Source organism: Sciurus carolinensis, chromosome 10, assembly GCF_902686445.1.
Source record: "Sciurus carolinensis chromosome 10, mSciCar1.2, whole genome shotgun sequence".
Lineage (NCBI taxonomy): Eukaryota > Metazoa > Chordata > Mammalia > Rodentia > Sciuridae > Sciurus > Sciurus carolinensis.
This window is the reverse complement of record NC_062222.1, coordinates 73,763,473-73,782,640: the sequence shown is the minus strand read 5'-3', so window position 1 is coordinate 73,782,640 and position 19,168 is coordinate 73,763,473.

The following is a 19,168-nucleotide window of genomic DNA, read 5'->3' as shown; positions in this document are numbered from 1 at the left end:
CATTTTGATAAACTATTAGAAAGTTCAGCATGCACTTCCCATGTGACTCAGGAATTCCTATTCCAAGTATCTTTTCAAAAGAAAACATGTTTACTCTCATTGATAATTTTTTAAAATACTTTCTTAGTTGTAGATGAACACAATACTTTATTTTTTTATTTCTATATGGTGCTGAGGATCAAAACCAGTGCCTCACACATGCTAGGCAAGCACTCTGCTACTGAGTCACCAACCCCAGCCCCATCACTGATAATTTTTTAAAAGCTTGTATGCAGATGTTGATAGCAGTTTTATTCTTTTTTATTTTTTCCGATTAGTTATAATGTGACAGCAGAATGCATTTTGACTCATTGTACACAAATGGAGCACAACTTTTCATTTCTCTGGTTGCACATGAGATAACAGCTTTATTCTTAATAATAATAGCCCAAAACTGAAAATGATCCAAATGCAATTAAAAAAAAAAAACTACCATTCTACCATTTCATGAAGCAATGGAATCTCTAAAACATTACGCTAAGTGTGCTAAGTGGAAGAGGACAGCTAACATAAGAGTGACCATTTCATAATTCCATTCATAACAAACTGTAGGAAGGACAAACCTCATCTTTAATGGCAGAAAGCACATCAGTAGTTGACTAGGACTGGACTTGGCGATAAGGATTGATGGGAAGAACATGGGAACCACTGGAGCAGACAGAAATGTTCCGCATTTTTATCATGTATACCATTCTCAAAATTCATGAAGGCATTTTATTGAATGTAAATTATACAATAAAACTATTTTTTGTAAAGAAGTTAACATTTTTTACATACCTGAATACATTTTGACACTGTGGTTGTAATAAAAAGAGAAAGTGACTATAAAGCATGAAATAATAAGAGCTACCATTTATTGTTTACTGTGTGCCAGAATCTGTACTCAGCATTTTAAAAGAACTTTCTCATTTAATTTTCACATAAAACCAATGGCTGAAGCTTTATTTCTATTCCTACTTTATAGATGAGGAAAATGAGACTGAGAAATGTTGGCAGTTAATAAGTGGCATGGTTGGCCTGGAAAGCTAGATCCATCTATCTTCAAAGTAGCCCTGCTTTCAGCTCTGTACTGTGCTTTCTCCCAAAGGAGAAAGTCATTGTGCCCTTAGTACAATGAAATACTCCTAACAAGATGCCAACATAGGAGGAAATAAGTGGGTTTGTCACCTGGGCAGAAGAGGAACATAATAATAAATCATCAAGAAGCTTTTCAGGAACCACTAATGTCAACAGACCATCAAACCTGAACTGATGGTGCAGTAAATGTAATTATTGCACCAGGAAAATTCCAGTTTAAGATACTGATTAATTTCAAAGGCACAAATGTCCTTATTATTCTCATTTGAGAAGGGAAATTAACTTATAAAGAAGGGCAGACATTTTCAAAGAATTAAAAATATGTACTATCTTCCTTCTCACACTTATTTACCAGAACACCTGTGTTCCTGGCTAACATTATTTCACCAGAGAATTCGTTCACGTGTTCAGGAACAGATAGCACCATACTAAGTAAATGGGTTCAGCTCCAGAATATAAAGAAGAAATGAGAACAACATAGTTGATTATAGGGACTTAAATATAGTCTGAATATCAAAACCTCACCAAGATAGTACAAAAAAGTTTCTGGAAAGGGCAAGAGAATAAAAAGGGAAGGAAAGGCAGGAAGGAGAGAGAAGGGAAGAAAGGAGTCTCTTCCAGAAAAAATGTACTTAACAATAAAAGACTGAAATTACCAAAACATATATGCAAATATAATTCAAACAAATTGAATGGCCCAATAGTACGGTGTTTACTAATATAATATGGTATAACAAAAAGCTAACCAAGAAGATCTGTAATTCTCCATTTAATCATTTGCCCCATGTAGTCACCTATTATTTTATCCTGATACATGAAAACTTGGAAGTTACTGAAATGCCTTCTTTGAACAAAGAAGGATATCAATGTACACAAAGTCACATTATGGACAACTGGAATAAACCTCTAACTTCACTTGATTTTAGTTATTCAGTTTTAGTTGACTTTAAAAACCACTAACAACAAATCCCTCCATTAGATACAACTATAATACACCAATAAAAAAAAATAGGGAAGAAAAAATAACCTCCAATTTTGGAGGTCATGCAGCTGAGCCTGATGCTCCTATTCTCCCACTAGCTTGCTACAGTTTATGATAATGGTTGCCTACCTTATTTTTCAGGGACTTGAAGCCACATTTGTTGAAACTACTGACTTTTCACTTGGACCTGTGCAAGTGTTCATGGATAACCTTCTGAGGTCATAGAGCTGAAAACTCTACCCTCAGATCATGCTAAGCCCCTGTTTCTGAACACACACATCCTATAAAGATCTATGGAGCTTTATTATGCAGAGCACTGAGCACTTCACTTTCAAGTACTTTTTCCCTTAGATCATTCTCTTCTTTATCAGTAAATACTCCTGAAACTCCGTCCTACAGAAGGTGAATTTGAGGCTTGGATTTCCTGTCTCAGCTAAGGCATCTTGCAAGTAAACTGTTTTGGAAAACTTGTGTCAGTGATTGGCATTCTGTGTATAGGGTCAAACGGACCTGGTTTGGCAACAAAAGGATCATCTATACATTCATAACATCATAGCATCAGTAGAAAAAACTCCCCAGATACCAAAGGGCATTTGACAAAATTAGCCTCAATTCCTGATTTTGTTACTAGCTTAAAAATAGGACAAAAAGGAAGAAAGATTTTGAAGTTAACAGATTCAAGTTCATATAAAAATACTATCATTAAGCTCCTGAATACATATCACAGTGCCTGGAAGAAGATTAGCACCCAAAAATCAGAAACTTTTTTACATCAAACCAACAACCAGTCTTATGCTTAATACAGAAATTCTATGAGCATAATGTTAAAATTAAGCAAAAAAGAAGGAAGCCCTCTCTCATATTTTGTATTACATTTATGGAATAAACAAAAGTTATAAATGCAGCAAAGAAAAAGATAAAATTATAATTATTTGAAGATGCATAACTACCTTGACTGTCCAGACAGATTTCTGAAAATAGAATTAAGAGTTTGGAAAAATGGCCAGACAGAACATAAATATTTTTTAAAACTCAGCAACAACTGAGCACAGTGGCATACACCTGTAATCCCAGTAGCCTGGGAGGCTGAGGCAGGAGGATCTCAAGTTCAAAGCCAGCCTCAGCAAAATCGAGGCACTAAGCAACTCAGAGATACCCTGTCTCTAAATGAAATACAAAATAGGGCTGGGGATGTGGCTCAGTGGCCAAGTATCCCTGAGTTCAATCCCCAGTAGCCCCCACAAAAAGACAATCAACAGCATTCCTATATAGTAGTCTAGTTAGATAATGTAATTTTAAATATATTTATTTACAATAGAAACAACAAAAAAATTTAAAGAGAATTTCTATGAAAAATATATACATTGTAAAAAACTACAATTGTCTATAGAATAAAATTTAAATAGAGAATGGGAAAATTACTATAGAGATATTAACACTTGCAAAAATTTATAATTGTAATTAAAATTCCAACAGGATTAATAGACTTTAAATATTCTAATATCCACCTGAAAGAATAGGTAGGTAACCATATCAAGTAAAAACTTGAAGAAGAGATTATTAATGAGTTATGGAGCTTGATACAGGTAAACTTTCAAATACACTGTAAATTAATCATAAAATTAAGATCAAGTCATATAAACACAAATAAATAAAAGGCTCACATGCTTAGATTTAAGCAATTCCGATTTAGAACTTGTGATGCCTAAATATTGAAAGTATGATCTTATAGCCATCATAAACCAGTAGAGAGAGGAAGAATTATTTAATAAATGAAGTTTTTAAAACAAGATTAAAATTGAAAAACAAACCAACAGGGAAATTTCTTTTTCACAACTAAAATCATCTTCAGATGGATCCAAAAGTAGGGTAGTTTTAACTCATAGCATAGAAAAGCTATAAAATCTCTGGAGAAAAAAGGAATTCCTAAGATCAAAAGTAATGAAGAAACAAAGATCAATAGGCCACTTATATTAAAAATTGGAAACTTCTCCAAGTTAAAAAAAATTAAAACATACAAACTTAAAAATATTAGTTTATGTAGTAGAAAAGAGTAGTCTTTATTACTTGGCCTTTAAATGTACAACAGGATTGTGCTATTTATACTGATTGTTAATAACAAATGTGTTATTATACCCCCAATAACATGACAGACAATTCACACACACACACACACACACACACACACACAAAACTACTAACAAATAAGCTTGGAAATGTTCCAACAGAAATGAAGAAATGCAAAATAAAACCACAGTAATGTACTATTCTTATCATGAAATTAAGCAAATACTTTATTGAATGAAAATATTCCACACTGGAAAAAGTATTGTGAACCTGGTATTTTTATGTATGCCATTGAAAATACATTTAGGCATAATCATTTTCAAAGCAATTTGAAAATATTTCTCAAAGACCTTAAGTTCACTCACAGCCTTTGCCTCAATAAGCCCATTTTGAGACATTTTTGAGAGAAATAAACATAGGCAAATATTTAAGTGCAAAGATATTCGCAGGACTATTACATATTATACCAAAATTTGGAAGAAAAACCTTAAATGTCCAAAAATAATTTTAAAAAACCTAAGAGCAAACTATGGTTACACCAACTGAAAGGTAGGTATCTCAAATGATGGATAAAACAGTTAAGCATGTTATCCCTGGGAAGCAAAGTTATAAAGAATATTCTTTTTGTACTAATGCATGTCTAAAGGTTTGAAATTATTATATCTTTCTTGTTGTAATAAGAAAAAAGATATAAAGATATTTCCATTAAAAACTTGAAATAATGGTTTTAAAGAATATAATAGTAATAGGAGAATGCAGTCATTATTCTTAGGGGAGAAAAAACATCAGATATTAGATACCCCTAAATACTAATAATGGGTGTATATATTGAGATAATATAGATGATTTTTTTTGTATGCCTTTCAAATTATCATTATTGATGAGTTCTCAGGGATATTTGTATGACACATCAAAAAACAATCTAAGAGTTTATTACTATACAAGTTGTTGTGGCATAAAATTATAAAATCAGTCAGGTGGGTGGTATACATCTATAATCCCAGCAACTTGGAAGGCTGAGGCAGGAGGATCACAAGTTTGAGGCCAGTCTCAGCAACTTAGTCAGGACCAATGCAATTTAGTGAGACCCTGTCTCAAAATAAAAAATAAAAAGAGTCAGGGATGTGGCTCAGTGGTTAAGAACCCCTTAACTCCTTAATCCCTAGTACCCAAAAGAGGGAAAAACTGTAAAATCTATTGTCAAACATATAAGAGAAAATACTATCAAGATTTAATAATTTGGGGGCTGGGGAGATAACTCAGTCGGTAGAGTGCTTGCCTTACAAGCACAAGGCCCTGGGTTGGATCCCCAGGACCGCGAAAAAAAAAAAAAAAGATTTAATAATTTTGGATATAACAACAACTTCCGATTTCCAGTCACTCTATCAAATATGAGAAAGGAGAGAAATAAATTTGTCTTCTCAAATACCTGAAGAGATTGTGTGTGTGTGTTACTGAAGGTTGAACCCAGGTCTCATGCATGCTAGGCAAATGCTCTACTAATAAGTCACAGTCCCAGACCCCTGAGAAGATTTTAAACTCTGCCCTTAGGCACAGAAATGTATAGTGAAATTTTTGCAATGCTAGGTATGTACATTTAGAAAATATTTTCTACTAAATTCCAAAGTTAGGAATGTGTCCAAACATTTCAATAAAATATTGACTAGATTAATGTCTGTCCAACAGAGAATTTTCTTCTGTTACCTTTCCTGGTTCATTTGTTGAATTAAATGAGCTGATACATATAAAGCACTTAAAAATAGTGTTCAGCATATCATAAGCATCCCACAAAATTAAATGTAGCTTTGAACAGTCCGACAAATATTTTTGAACAACTGCTATGTTCCTGGCATGGTGCTACTCTATTAAATAAAGATGAAGAAGCCAGGCAAGGTGGTGCAGCTTCTCAGGAGTCCCAGCTTCTCAGAAGGTTGAGGTAGAAGGATCATTTGAGACCACAAGTTAAAAGCAGCCTGGGAAACATGGCAAAATTTTGTCAAAAAAAGAAAAGAAAAGACAGAAAAAGAGAAACAGAAAAAGAGCTAAAGAATAGCTCTGAAGAATGAGAAATTCTCCACTTTTCCCTCCAGCATGCTCCTGGCCCCACATCGGAACTCCACAATTATTAACAAAATGTGAGCAGTATGTCCACACAATTGAAGAGGAAAGAGAAACAATGCCTTCTTGTGTCTTTCAAAAAGAGTAGGTTCTGGTGGTGTTATTACCTGTCGAGGGTAGGAGCAGAAAAGTGTAGCCAGAAGACAAATATGTAAAATCCAAGGTGGTAACAGAAAGTTGGTAAAGTCTCTGGAAATAATATGGGCGAAGCAGGGACAATCACTCGCTGAACTATGAAAGGACCATGGTGACAGAGTGGATATTGTGTTAGGATGAATCTCACCTCCCATTCAATCCCAATGACCTTCTCCAAGGACATTTCCTTACTGACCTAATGACAGAGTGACTATTTACAGTAGAGACACAGCATTCTCCAAGACTCACAGAAGAAAAGGAGTATGAAATTGCCTCAAAAAAAGTTATTGGAATTGAACATAAGGCAGCTTTGCTAATGAAAACTATGTCAAATGTCACAAACACAGATGATAGAATCTATTTTCTGGAAGGAAGCAGATCCAGAGTCAAGTTCAATATCTTAACCACTAATATTATTGTAAAAAGCTATCACCCTTCTTCCAAAAAAAAAAAAAAATCATCTAATAAGGTAAATACCACTGAGCTTAATTAGAAAGAAACACAAACATCCTGATCAATGCCACAGGAGGTGGATTTGTGTTTTGACAGACAAAGACACCAAAACTCTAAATAATACTATTAAAAATGCTTAAACAATTTACATCAGCTTTGTGCTTCTGTTGCTTCATTATGGCATTGCAAGTTGCTTAAGGAAATAATACCATAAATGTTTTTTAACACCAATAAATTTTTAGGTATTCAACTCCAGTTTGCTATATTTCTCTGATATGTCATCTAATAAAGGCTTTTGGGTTGGGTGACCAGTGGCTAAGGCAATTTCAGGAGCAGTTTGGAAAGTAAGGTAAATCCCAAGCCTTCCAGGGTATTTCTAAGCCTCCTCCAGTTGCAATAAGGAACAGTATTTTCACTAGCAAAGGGAAAGATTTGCTTTCTGATTCCTTAGGCAGCTTTCTGTAGCTACAGCCTTGCATTTTCTCTAGCTAACATTATAAATAAAACATTAATCATTATTAACCCTGCCTTCAAAAAAAGAATACTCTGCTGGAGACCGATCCACATTTTTCTGGGCCAAATTCAGAAGTGTTTACTCAAGAAAATGCTTTGTTCCCATCACTGAGATTTTCTCACTAGGGTAAAACCCTCCGAGTGTCTTCAAAGTTGAAAAATGCTTTAGCTATCATACACACCATAGTCCAATATCTGAGTAAAATAATGAAGCTTGTCTTGGGCTGCCAAACAAAGCAGTGTCTTGTATTATTTAGCTGTGTGTGTGCCTTAGCTACGTCCTGAGCAAGAAAAATGCAAACATTTAACAACTTTAACTAAAGATTATTTCAACACACAAATGTAATGTTCTACCAATTCCTCTATTTGCTATTAGGCAAACAATATCTCTTAAGAGACATACATAAACTACCTGTGTGGCTTCTTATCCATTCAGTAAGTGGAAGTCTTCCCTGATAACCATGGAGAAACAGTGACCACTAGAGACTTGTCCCAACTTACCTAACAATTTGGACCTTGACACATAGTAGTTCTATCTATTATTGATAAAGAAATTGCTCATTAATACAGCCCCTCCAGGCGACATTATTCTTTGCATAACAAAAGTCATTAGGCAGTGTCGGAAAGGGTTGACTTGCCTGAAATTATACCACACATTTGCTTCCTAACAGTATGCAGTGGTCATGCATGCCTCCTTAGGAATGTAAAAAGATGAGCATGCATACAGAGTTATCCAAAATGAGCTCATTTTTTAATCAGCTTTGCCAGTACTCCAAAGAGACAAGATGACCGAAGCTCATATAATACCCTTGTACATTTTCTTCAGGGCAGCAGAATACAAATCTCATGCCCTATAGCAGGAAAGTTTCACTAATTCCAATTATTATTATCTTTTCTGAATAGATGAAACCTAGGGGCTAGACCTGTAGCTCAGTGGCAGAGTGCTTGCTTAGCACGTGTGAGGCACTGGGTTTGATCCCTAGCCCCATGTAAAAATAAGCAAATGAAATAAAGGTATTCTGTCCATCTACAACTACAAAAAAATAGTTTTTAAAGATGAATCCTAAAGTGATAGAGTAGATGCAAAAACATAACCACAAATAAAATGTCTTCAAATTTCTAGTATAGCAGAAAAGAATAATTATAATTTACATTAGTGTAATGTTTTACAGTTTACTAAAACTATTAAATCCATTGCTCTATATTAATTCTCACAATGGCATACTTAAAATAATCTTAGATCATACTACACCAATCATGAAATCTATGCAGCAGACAAAGGAATAATGTAGAACTAATGACATGGAAATATACTATATGGAGTACAAAACACTAATTACAAAACAGAATCGATTGCTTGGTCTTGTTTAAATAAAAAGATAATACAAATACATATATATATATATATGAAAAGTGGTTAGACAGATATTAATTATGGTCTCTGTGTTGTGATTGACTACTATCTTTTCTCTTGTTTATTTCCTATATTTCTGCAGTGAACATGTGTTACAAATGTGATCAGTAAAAGAAAATCATATATGATGATGAGAGAAGTGATCACCTTTTTGTTTTATTTTCTTTTTTTGAGAGATGGTATCTCACTATGCTGGCCAGATTGACCTTGAACTAAATCCTGGGCTCAAGTGATTCTCCTGCCTTTGCATCCCAGGTAGCTGGGACTATAGGTATGCACTAGAACATACCTGGCTTTATTTTTTTTTTTAATAAGAATTTTTCATCTGGGCACAGTGGTGCACACATGTAATCCCAGTGACTCAGGAGGCTGAAGCAGGAGAATCACAAGTTTAAGGCCAGTCTGGGCAACTTAGTGAGATTCCGTTTCAAGATAAGAAATAAAAGGGATTGGGGATGTAGCTCAGTGGTAAAACACCCCTGGGTGTTTAATTTTCAGTACCAAAAAAAAAAAAAAAAGAATTTTTCAGTGACTTCAATAACTATAGCTTAATATGAAGGAGCAATATGCCTTAATATGAGTTGCTTTTTAAAAAGGCATTTCGGGAAATATCAGAATTCAGAGTCTTTAGATCATCCATAACTATAAGAACTGCCAGTTAAAGACAATTCATTACAAAAAATGCATTGAGCAATGTCTTCACCCAGATTCTCCAGAAAGCAGAATTTTGGGCAAGGATTAAAATGCTGATACTTTATTTGGAAATTGCAAACCATGGCAATGGTTTTAGGGAAGAGAAACAAGGAAAGATGTGAATCTGTGTGATTCTGATGCCAACTTCCTGCCCACCAACTACCTTACAACAGTCTGTAGAGACACAGTAGGTCACTCAGCAGGAGTGCTCCCTTGGCACAGAGACTTCGCTGTGATTGTCAACAATAAATAACCACCTCGAAGAAGTCCAGAGAAGGGGCAAAGGAGGAGGACATCTTTGCCAGTTCCCTGCTGTCTCCAGTGCCCCTTCATCTTGGTCTAGTGGGAGCTGGCCATCCAGCCCCTCAGCAGCTGGATTCTCTGCTTTGAGCAGCACTGAATGCAAGTGTGGAAATAAAGCTGTACTTTGTGCAGGTGGGACTCAGTATTTGTGTTGTGAAAAACAAACAGATTTAGGGCTTCAGCTCAGACTCCAGAAAGGAAAGGAAGTAGCAAAGACAACATCATTGGGAGGAAGGTGGCCCCTTCAGAAGAAAGTTTTCTTAAGGTAGCTGAGAAGAAGTATAAAGTCTGTGTCCAATACAAATGTTGATAGGTTTTGGAAATAGCTGACCATTTTTTTACATCAAATTTCACTAACAACATTGATTTAAAATTTTCATATATATATATATGAAATTTTATATGAACACACACACACACACACACACACACACACACAGAGAGAGAGAGAGAGAGAGAGAGAGAGAGAGAGAGAGAAATTCACCAGGATTGGGATATTATAGCTAAATGGTAGAGTGTTTGTCTAACATGCACAAAATCTTGGGTATGATTCCTATTACCTCAAGAAAAAATAAGACCTAAAGGAAAAGAAATGTTCATCACACCTGTAAATGTTTAATAATCTATAAGGACTTTGTTTTATTCTGCTTTACTAACATCTGGCAAATATTCACATGCACATGAAATGGATATGCTCAGATTACTGACTCTACAAGTTTCACTCAATTCCTGGCACACAAAATATACCTCTACCCTTTACCATCCCACTGAGGAAAGCACTTTGGGATGCCCATAGATGAAGCTGAAGGCATTAAAGAAACTACACTCTGCTCTAGGTTTTTAAATAAACTATAACTTCAGTTCTTTGGAGTTAAAAAAATTAGTTATGATTTAACTCACGAATGATTATTACACTTTGTATATAAAAATGCTGATAAAAACTACAATGTGATATCACTTTATACCCATCAAAAGCTATTTTGATTTTGGCTATTATCAGAAAAGAAAGTAAGAAAAAGAAAGGAAGGAAGGGCAGGGCAGGAGGAAGGGAGAACTGTTGCAGAGGATATGGAGAAATTGGAACCCATGTACTTTGTTGGTGGGAATATAAAATGGTATATCCACTAGAGAAGACAGAATGGAAGTTATCATATGATCCAGCAATTCCACTTCTGGAGATAAACCCAAAAGAATTAAAAACAGGGACTTAAACAAATATTTGTCCAAATATGTTTATAGCAGCATTATTTAAAATATCCAAAAAGTAGAAGCAACCCAAATGTCATCAGTAGATGAGTGGATTAACAAAACATTGCATATACACACAATGTAATATTATTTGGTCTTAAAAGGAAAAAAAATGTTGACGTAGGCTACAACATAGATAAACCTCAAAGATATAATTCTAAGAGAAATAAGCCAATCACAAAAGGACAAATATCCTATGAGTCCATTTGTGTAAGATACCTAGAATACAAATACACAGAGACAGAAAGCAGAACGGTGGTTTCTAGTAACCTTTAGCTCCCACAGAGAAGTCTCAGGAAGAACAGATTGAGAACATGTGATTTAGTTTGGTTTGCATCTGCAGCCAAGTGACAGAAAACCCAACCTGCTCATAGTCTCGACACGTAGGAGTTGGGGTTTCTTCCACATTAAGTCCCCAGAGTAGGCAGTTGCTAGCCTGGTTCAGAGGCACTGCAATCTTCCGTCTTCCTGGGGTCATGTGACAGAAACTGGGGCTCCAACTTGCATGTGTCAGGGGACAGGGCAGGAAAAACAAAGCAGTAGCATCTGTATCAGGGACCTTCCTAGAACCCTCAGCAGCCTCCTCTTCACTTTTTATTGCAGAATAGTGACACAGGCCTTCCCACCACAAAGAGAAACCAGAAAACTTAGCATTCCAAACTCCACAGCAATGGAAACAAATGAAAGATTGATAAAAGAAGCAATGTAGATATCCTTCCAATTCCTGTTGCTAACTTAGTAACAATTCCCTTAGCCAGCTGGACTCAGGTCTCAATGGCTCGTCCCTGTGTTGGGAGACAGAAATTCCCTGAGACCAACCCAAAGACCACACAAATAGAAATGCCATCCTCAAAAGATTGATCATGCCAAGGGAAAGGTATGGAAAAGTGCCCCAGATAGAAAGCATTAGAGTTTCCATAGTTGATTGCAAGGACCAATAAAAGACACACACAAATACAAACATATACACAAGCCCCCCCACACACATGCCCCAGTTGGAAAAAGTTGAAAATTCTTTTTAAAACTACACTACTAACGTGTTTCTGTTGTGGGTTAAGGATACAGAGAACAGAATCACTTTCTTTTCTTTACACAGCTCTCCAAAGTAGTTGAGGAATTGCAGATTTCCTCCTCCTCCAGCCTTTTTTTTTTTTCAGTATCTTTCAACTTTTAATTAATAATGAAACTTTTAATTAATAATGATAAAGAGATAACAAACCAAACTTATTAAAGAAAGAATGGGACTATCCCAGTGTTTTTTAAAAAATTATGATCCTACACATTATCATCATGAGGTAATAATTATTAGGAAGGGCATCGAAGAGAAAAATACTGGATAAAGAAAGAATCATGAATAATGAAAACTAATCTCTCCCATTTAATTTTCCCTACATCTGTCTAGATGAAATTACACCTACTAAATATTGACTTTGCTTCTAAGAACCTGAAGGCATGTGACATATTTTATTTGACATAGATCACTACATTTAACCTTTGGGGAAGGATGGGCTAGCACATCTCATTCAGTGACAGGAAGAAAGTGATGCATAAAGAGGTGAGGTGATGAATCTGGGCTCAACTGTCACACAGTAATTGCCTTATAGATCTCTCTGCCACCTAAGGTGAGGCCTGGATGACCAAGTCTGTGCTTTGCAGTCGGCTTATTCCTCTACCCAAAGAAAAAGAGTTCTTCACCTAGGCCACTGTGAACCTGGATGGGAAAATATTCTTTTTTCCCCACAAACCTCTAACTTAAGTTTCCTTCCATTATAATGCAGGGTACAAACCAGAGTGTATTAGCATCATCTATGAATCTGGATCCAATTAAAATCCCAGGATTTTCACATCACATCACACTGTGCCATATTTTTGGCCAAACCATTAACAAACATGACTACTTCAAAATCACAGCAGTTATTAGACCTACTATGCTGCAATAAATTGTGTTTCCAAAATCATGGCTTTCTTTGTTATTCTATATATTTTATTTTATATATTCCAAAACCTTTTGACTACATGAGCTGCATGGCACAAAACAATAATAAAACAGATTACAAACCTCTTCATAGAGTGTCTCAAGAACTGGGGCGTCTACAGGAATCTCCAAAGACCTTGTCTGGGATAAGAAAAGCACCCTTCTTCCAGACCTGCTCTAGTGTTCAACCACAAAGCACCATACCCATTGGTTGGGATATAAGTTTGCCCCAAGATCCACAACAAGAACAAAAAAGACAATCAAGCCTCAAATCCCCACATGGTACCTTTCCCCTTCCGGGTCTCTCAATAGGGCCCTTACTCTCACTGGTCTCAGCATGCATCACACACCGCCTGGGTCAACACAGAGCAACCACCATTCCTCAGACAGACACTACAGTAATACAACAGTTCCCAGTCCACACTCCAAATATGCAATCAATAAAACTAGGAGCCAGAGGGAAAGTTAGAACCTTTCAATGTTTCCTCTTTAACTGTTGAAACACCCTCTGGCTAGAGAGAAAATTTTGAGTATTTCTCCCATTACACAAATTAGCTGTCACTTTTGATGTTTTCCTATAGGCACCAAAGTCAGACAGAATAGGTTCTGAATTCCAGCTCCTCTACTGTGTCTGTGAGTGACCTCAGGAGATAAACTTCCTGAACTTTGGATTGAGTTTTGGATTTTTTCCTGAACAACCCTCAAAGATTTTTTTCCTTAATTTGCTCATGTACTCATTAATTAATAAGTACTTTTTGGATATGTGCTATATGCTATCTCTAACATGGTCCTGAACAGAAAAAGAAGTCAAAGAACTCAGGAATCCCCAGTACCAGGGGACTGAACACTCTCAAGACAAAAATCCACTAGTGGTTTATAAACAGTGGGCCTATTTTAAATCTCAGAACTCAGGATATGGCAGAATGGGTTTTCACAGCTACATAGGGTAAGCAGAGAAGAAGGAGATTTAAGGATCCAGCATATGGGATCAGAATCAGTCACTTAAAGACAGCACAGGAACATGGACTAGGTAGAAGGGAGACAATGTCAATTGTTAAAAAAATGAACCTCAAAGGCAGTCCAAAAGAAAGGGACAGGGGCACTTAGTACATGGGCAGAAAAGAGCAGCTATGAACCCAGAGTCAAGAAAAACTCAAGAATGAAAAGTAATTCAACAATGTTTATGTTGATTACTTGTTGAAATAATGATTTGACTTTATTGAATTACATAAAATATATGCTTAGCATTAAAAAGAAGAAACAGCACTGGGCACAGTAGCTCACACCTATAATTCCAGCAGCTTGGGAGGCTGAGGCAGGAGAATTGTGAGTTCAAAGCTAGCCTCAGCTACCATAAATATACATTGGAGAAAATATAGCCTCTTCAACAAATGGTGCAGGGAAAACTGGAAATCCATACATAGCAAAATGAAAGTAAACCCCTATCACGCACCCTGCACAAAACTCAACTCAAAGTGGATCAAGGACTTAGGTATTAGACCAGAGACCCTGCACCTACTAGAAAAAAAAGTAGGCCCAAATCTCCACCATGTCAGCTTAGGAACCAAATTCCTCAACAAGACTCTGAAAGAAAAAAAAAAGTAAAATCAAGAATCAATAAATGAGATAGTATCAAACTAAAAAGCCTCTTCACAGCAAAGGAAACAATCAAGAGTGTAAAGAGAGAGCCAAAGAATGGGAAAAAATCTTTGCCACCTGTACCTCAGATATAGCATTAATCTCCAGGATACATAAAGAACTCAAAAAAACAAACAATCCAATCAATAAATGGGAGAAGGCACTGAACAGACACATCACAGAAGATAAAATATGATCAGTCAACAAATATATGAAGAAGAAATGTTCAACATCTCTAGCAATTGGAGAAAGATTTCTTCTCACTCTAGTCAGAATGGCAATTATCAAGATTACAAGGAACAATAAATGTTGGCCTGGACCTGGGGAAAAAGGTACACTCATGCATTTGCTGTTGGGACTGCAAATTGGTACAACAATTCTGGAAAGCAGTATGGAGATTCCTAAGAAATCTTGGAATGGAACCACCATTTGACCCAGTTATCCCATTCATATCCCATACCCAACGAACTTAAAATCAGTGTACTGCAGAAATGCAATCACATCAATGTTTACAGCAGCTCAATTCACAATAGCTAAGCTATAGAACCAACCTAGGTGCCCTTCAATAGATGAATGGATAAAGAAAATGTGGTATATATACACAATAGAATATTACTCAGTCATAAAGAATAATAAAATTATGGCATTTGCCAGTAAATGGATGGAACTGGAGACTATCATACTAAGTCAAATAAACCAATCCCAAAAACCCAAATGCCAAATGTTCTCTCAGATATGCAGATGCTAACACACACTAAAGTGGCAGGGGAAAAATAAAAGTACTTTGAATTATACAAAGGGGAATAAAGGGAAGGGAGGGGGAATTGGGAATAGGAAAGATAGTAGAATGAATTGAACATTACTTTTCTATGATCATATATGAATACACCACAAGTGTAACTCCCCATCATGTACAACCACAAGAATGGGAAGTTATACTCCATGTATGTATAATATGTCAAAACACTTTTAAGGGCTGGGGTTGTGGCTCAGTGGTAGAGAACTTGCCTAGCATGTGTGAGGCACTGGGTTCAATTCTCAGCAACACATATAAATAAATTAATTAAATTAAGCTCCATCAACAACTAAAAAAGTATTTTTTTAAAAAACACATTCTAAATCACTGGTTGGTCGCAGTCGTGGAGCCAGCCAGCAGGCACCTAACCCGCCCAACCACCAGGCCGAAGTCGGATGCCATCACTGAGCGACCCCGCCCGACCACCATGCTGAGTTCGGTCACCATCACGGAGCAAGCCGACAGACTAGTCAGCCCACCTGAAACACGGAGCTAGCCAGAGGGTGAGCCTGCCTGCCTGCCCCCGCTACTGCTGAGGGACACTGCACTTGCCTCTGTGCTGACTCAGTGCACCCTCGCTGGGGCTCCCCAGCTTCTTTATAGGCTGGTGCAGGCATTTTGAATTATTCCTGAGGGCATGGCCATCGTCATCGGAAGAGCAGCTCCCTTCCTGAGACACCTACGGGAGGCTAGAGGACCTTTGACAAGACCCAGGAGTCAAGAAGAGGAGGTATTGAGAAACTCGGGACCAACTCAGAGCACCGGGTGAGTCTCTCCCACTGGGCGGGCTCCCGGGATGGAGCAGTAGACCCGAAACACAGGGAACTTCATGGAGTAGAGTGGCCCAGTGAGACACCCCGGCTGGAGCCGAGTACCCAGTCAACCAGGAGCATTGCAGAGGAGGGCCACACAGCGAGAGGCTTAGACGCAGAGTGAGGGTCCAAGGCCCAGAGAGTAGCTCCGGTACCCAGGGAATGTAGGAGAGGAGGGCTGCTCAGAGAGGGAGTCCCTCACAGGGACAGGCTCCCCAGCCAAGGCGGTAGGTCAGGACCCCTGGAAATGTCGCAGAGGAGGGCTTCCCAGTCCAGGTAGTAGTTCTGGACCAAAGGGAACTTCTCAGTGGAGAGTTGCCCAGCAAAACTTCCCCACCAGGTGAGTCTTCCCTGCTGGATGAGGCTTTCCCACCAGGGCAGTAGAACCAGAGGCACAGGCCCAGGCCAGATGTGCCCCAGTCTGCAGTCTAGTCCCCCTTTTGCTGACCATCAGTCAACAAGTGGAGGCACCTCTGCCCACTGACAGGGAATATACTCCACCTGAAGGCCAGAAGGACAGCTTCCTTGTGGAGCACTGCATTATCAAATTCCTCCAAGACTTCAGGCTACTGAAGGCTAAGAGGTGAGTTATTGGAAATAAACAGAGACAATATTAATCAATAGAGGTAATCTGCAATATCTCAGAGTTTCACTACTGGGGGTAGATACGTGAGCATTATGAGAAAACAAAGGAAGAAAATGTCCCAAACGAACCTATGCTACATCAATAAAATCCAACGACAGCATGGCAGAAGAAATGTCAGAAAGGGAGTTCAGAAGGTACATAAGTAAAATGATCAGAGAAGCAAACAATGAGATGAAAGAGCAAATGCAGGCTTTGAATGATCGCACCACTCAATAGTTAAAAGAGCAAATGCAGGAAGCAAAAGATAATTTCAATAAAGAGTTAGAGATACTGAAAAACAACCAGACAGAAATCCTTGAAATGAAAGAAACAATAAACCAAATTAAGAACTCCATAGAAAGCATAACCAATAGGATAGAACACCTGGAAGACAGAACCTCAGACATTGAAGACAAAATATTTAATCTTGAAAACAATGTTGACCAAACAGAGAAGATGATAAGAAATCATAAACAGAATCTACAAGAATTATGGGATATCATGAAAAGGCCAAATTTAAGAATTATTGGGATTGAGGAAGGCTTAGAGAAACAAACCAAAGGAATGAACAATCTATTCAATGAAATAATATCACAAAATTTCCCACATCTGAAAAACGAAATGGAAAATCAAATACAAGAGGCATAGGACTCCAAATATACAAAATTACAATAGACCCACACCAAGGCACATTATAATGAAAATACCTAACATACAAAATAAAGACAGAATTTTAAAGGCTGCAAGAGAAAAGAATCAAATTACATTCAGGGGGAAACCAATACAGATATCAGCAGATTTTTCAATCCAGACCCTAAAAGCTAGAAGGAACTGGAACGACATTTTTCAAGCTCTGAAAGAAAATGGATGCCAACCAAGAATCTTATACCCAGCAAAACTTACCTTCAGATTTGACAACAAAATAAAATCCTTCCATGATAAACAAAAACTAAAAGAATTTACAAAAAGAAAAGCAGCACTACAGAACATTCTCACCAAAATATTCCATGAGGAAGAGATGAAAAACAATGATGTAAATCAGCAAAGGGAGGAACTACCTTAAAGGAACAGCCAAATAAAGGAGAAACCAATTCATGTCCAAAAAAAAAAAAAAATGAGCCAAATGACCAGGAATACAAATCATATCTTAATAAGAAACCCTAAATGTTAATTGGCCTGAACTCATCAATCAAAAGACACAGACTGGCAGATTGGATTAAAAAGAAAGATCCAACAATTTGCTGCCTGCTAGAGACTCATCTCATAGAAAGAGATACCCACAGACTAAAGGTGAAAGGATGGGAAAAAACATACCATGCACATGGACACAGCAAAAAAGCCAGAGTATCCATCCTCATATCAGATAATGTGGACTTCAAACCACAGGTAGTCAGAAGAGATAAAGAAGGACATTTCATACTGCTTAAGGGAAGCATAAATCAGCAAGACGTAACAATCATAAATATCTATTCCCTGAACAGTGGCCGATCCATGTACGTCAAACAAATCCTTCTCAATTCCAGAAATCAAATAGACCACAACAAAATAATACTGGGTGATTTTAACACACCTCTCTCGCCACTGGACAGATCCAAACAAAAATTGAACAAAGAAACCATAGATCTCAATAACACAATAAATAATTTAGAATTAATGAATATATATAGAATATACTATCCAACAAAGAGTGAATACACTTTCTTCTCAGCACCCTATGAATCCTTCTCTAAAATAGACCATATTTTATGCCACAAAGTTAAAGTTAGCAAATACAAGAAGATATACTACTTTGTATTCTATCAGATCATAATGGATTGAAATTAGAAATAAAGGACAGAATAAAAAACAGAAACTACTCCAACACCTGGAGATTAAATAATACACTATTGTATGATGAATGGATAACAGAAGACATCAGGAGGGAAATAAACAAATTCTTAGAGTAAATGAGAACAAAGAAACATCATATCAAAATCTCTGGGACACTATGAAAGCAGTACTTAGAGGAAGATTTATTTCATGGAGAGCATTCAACAAAAGAAGAAAAAAGCAACAAATAAATGACCTACCACTACAGCTCAAAGCCATAGAAAACAAAGAACAGAGCAACACCAAAAGTAGTAGAAGACAGGAAATAGTTAAAATCAGAGCTGAAATCAACAAAATTGAAACAAAAGAAACAATCAAAAAAATTAACAAAATAAAGAGTTGGTTCTTTGAAAAAATAAACAAAATTGATAAACCCTTAGCCACACTAACAAAGAGAAAGAGAGAGAAAAC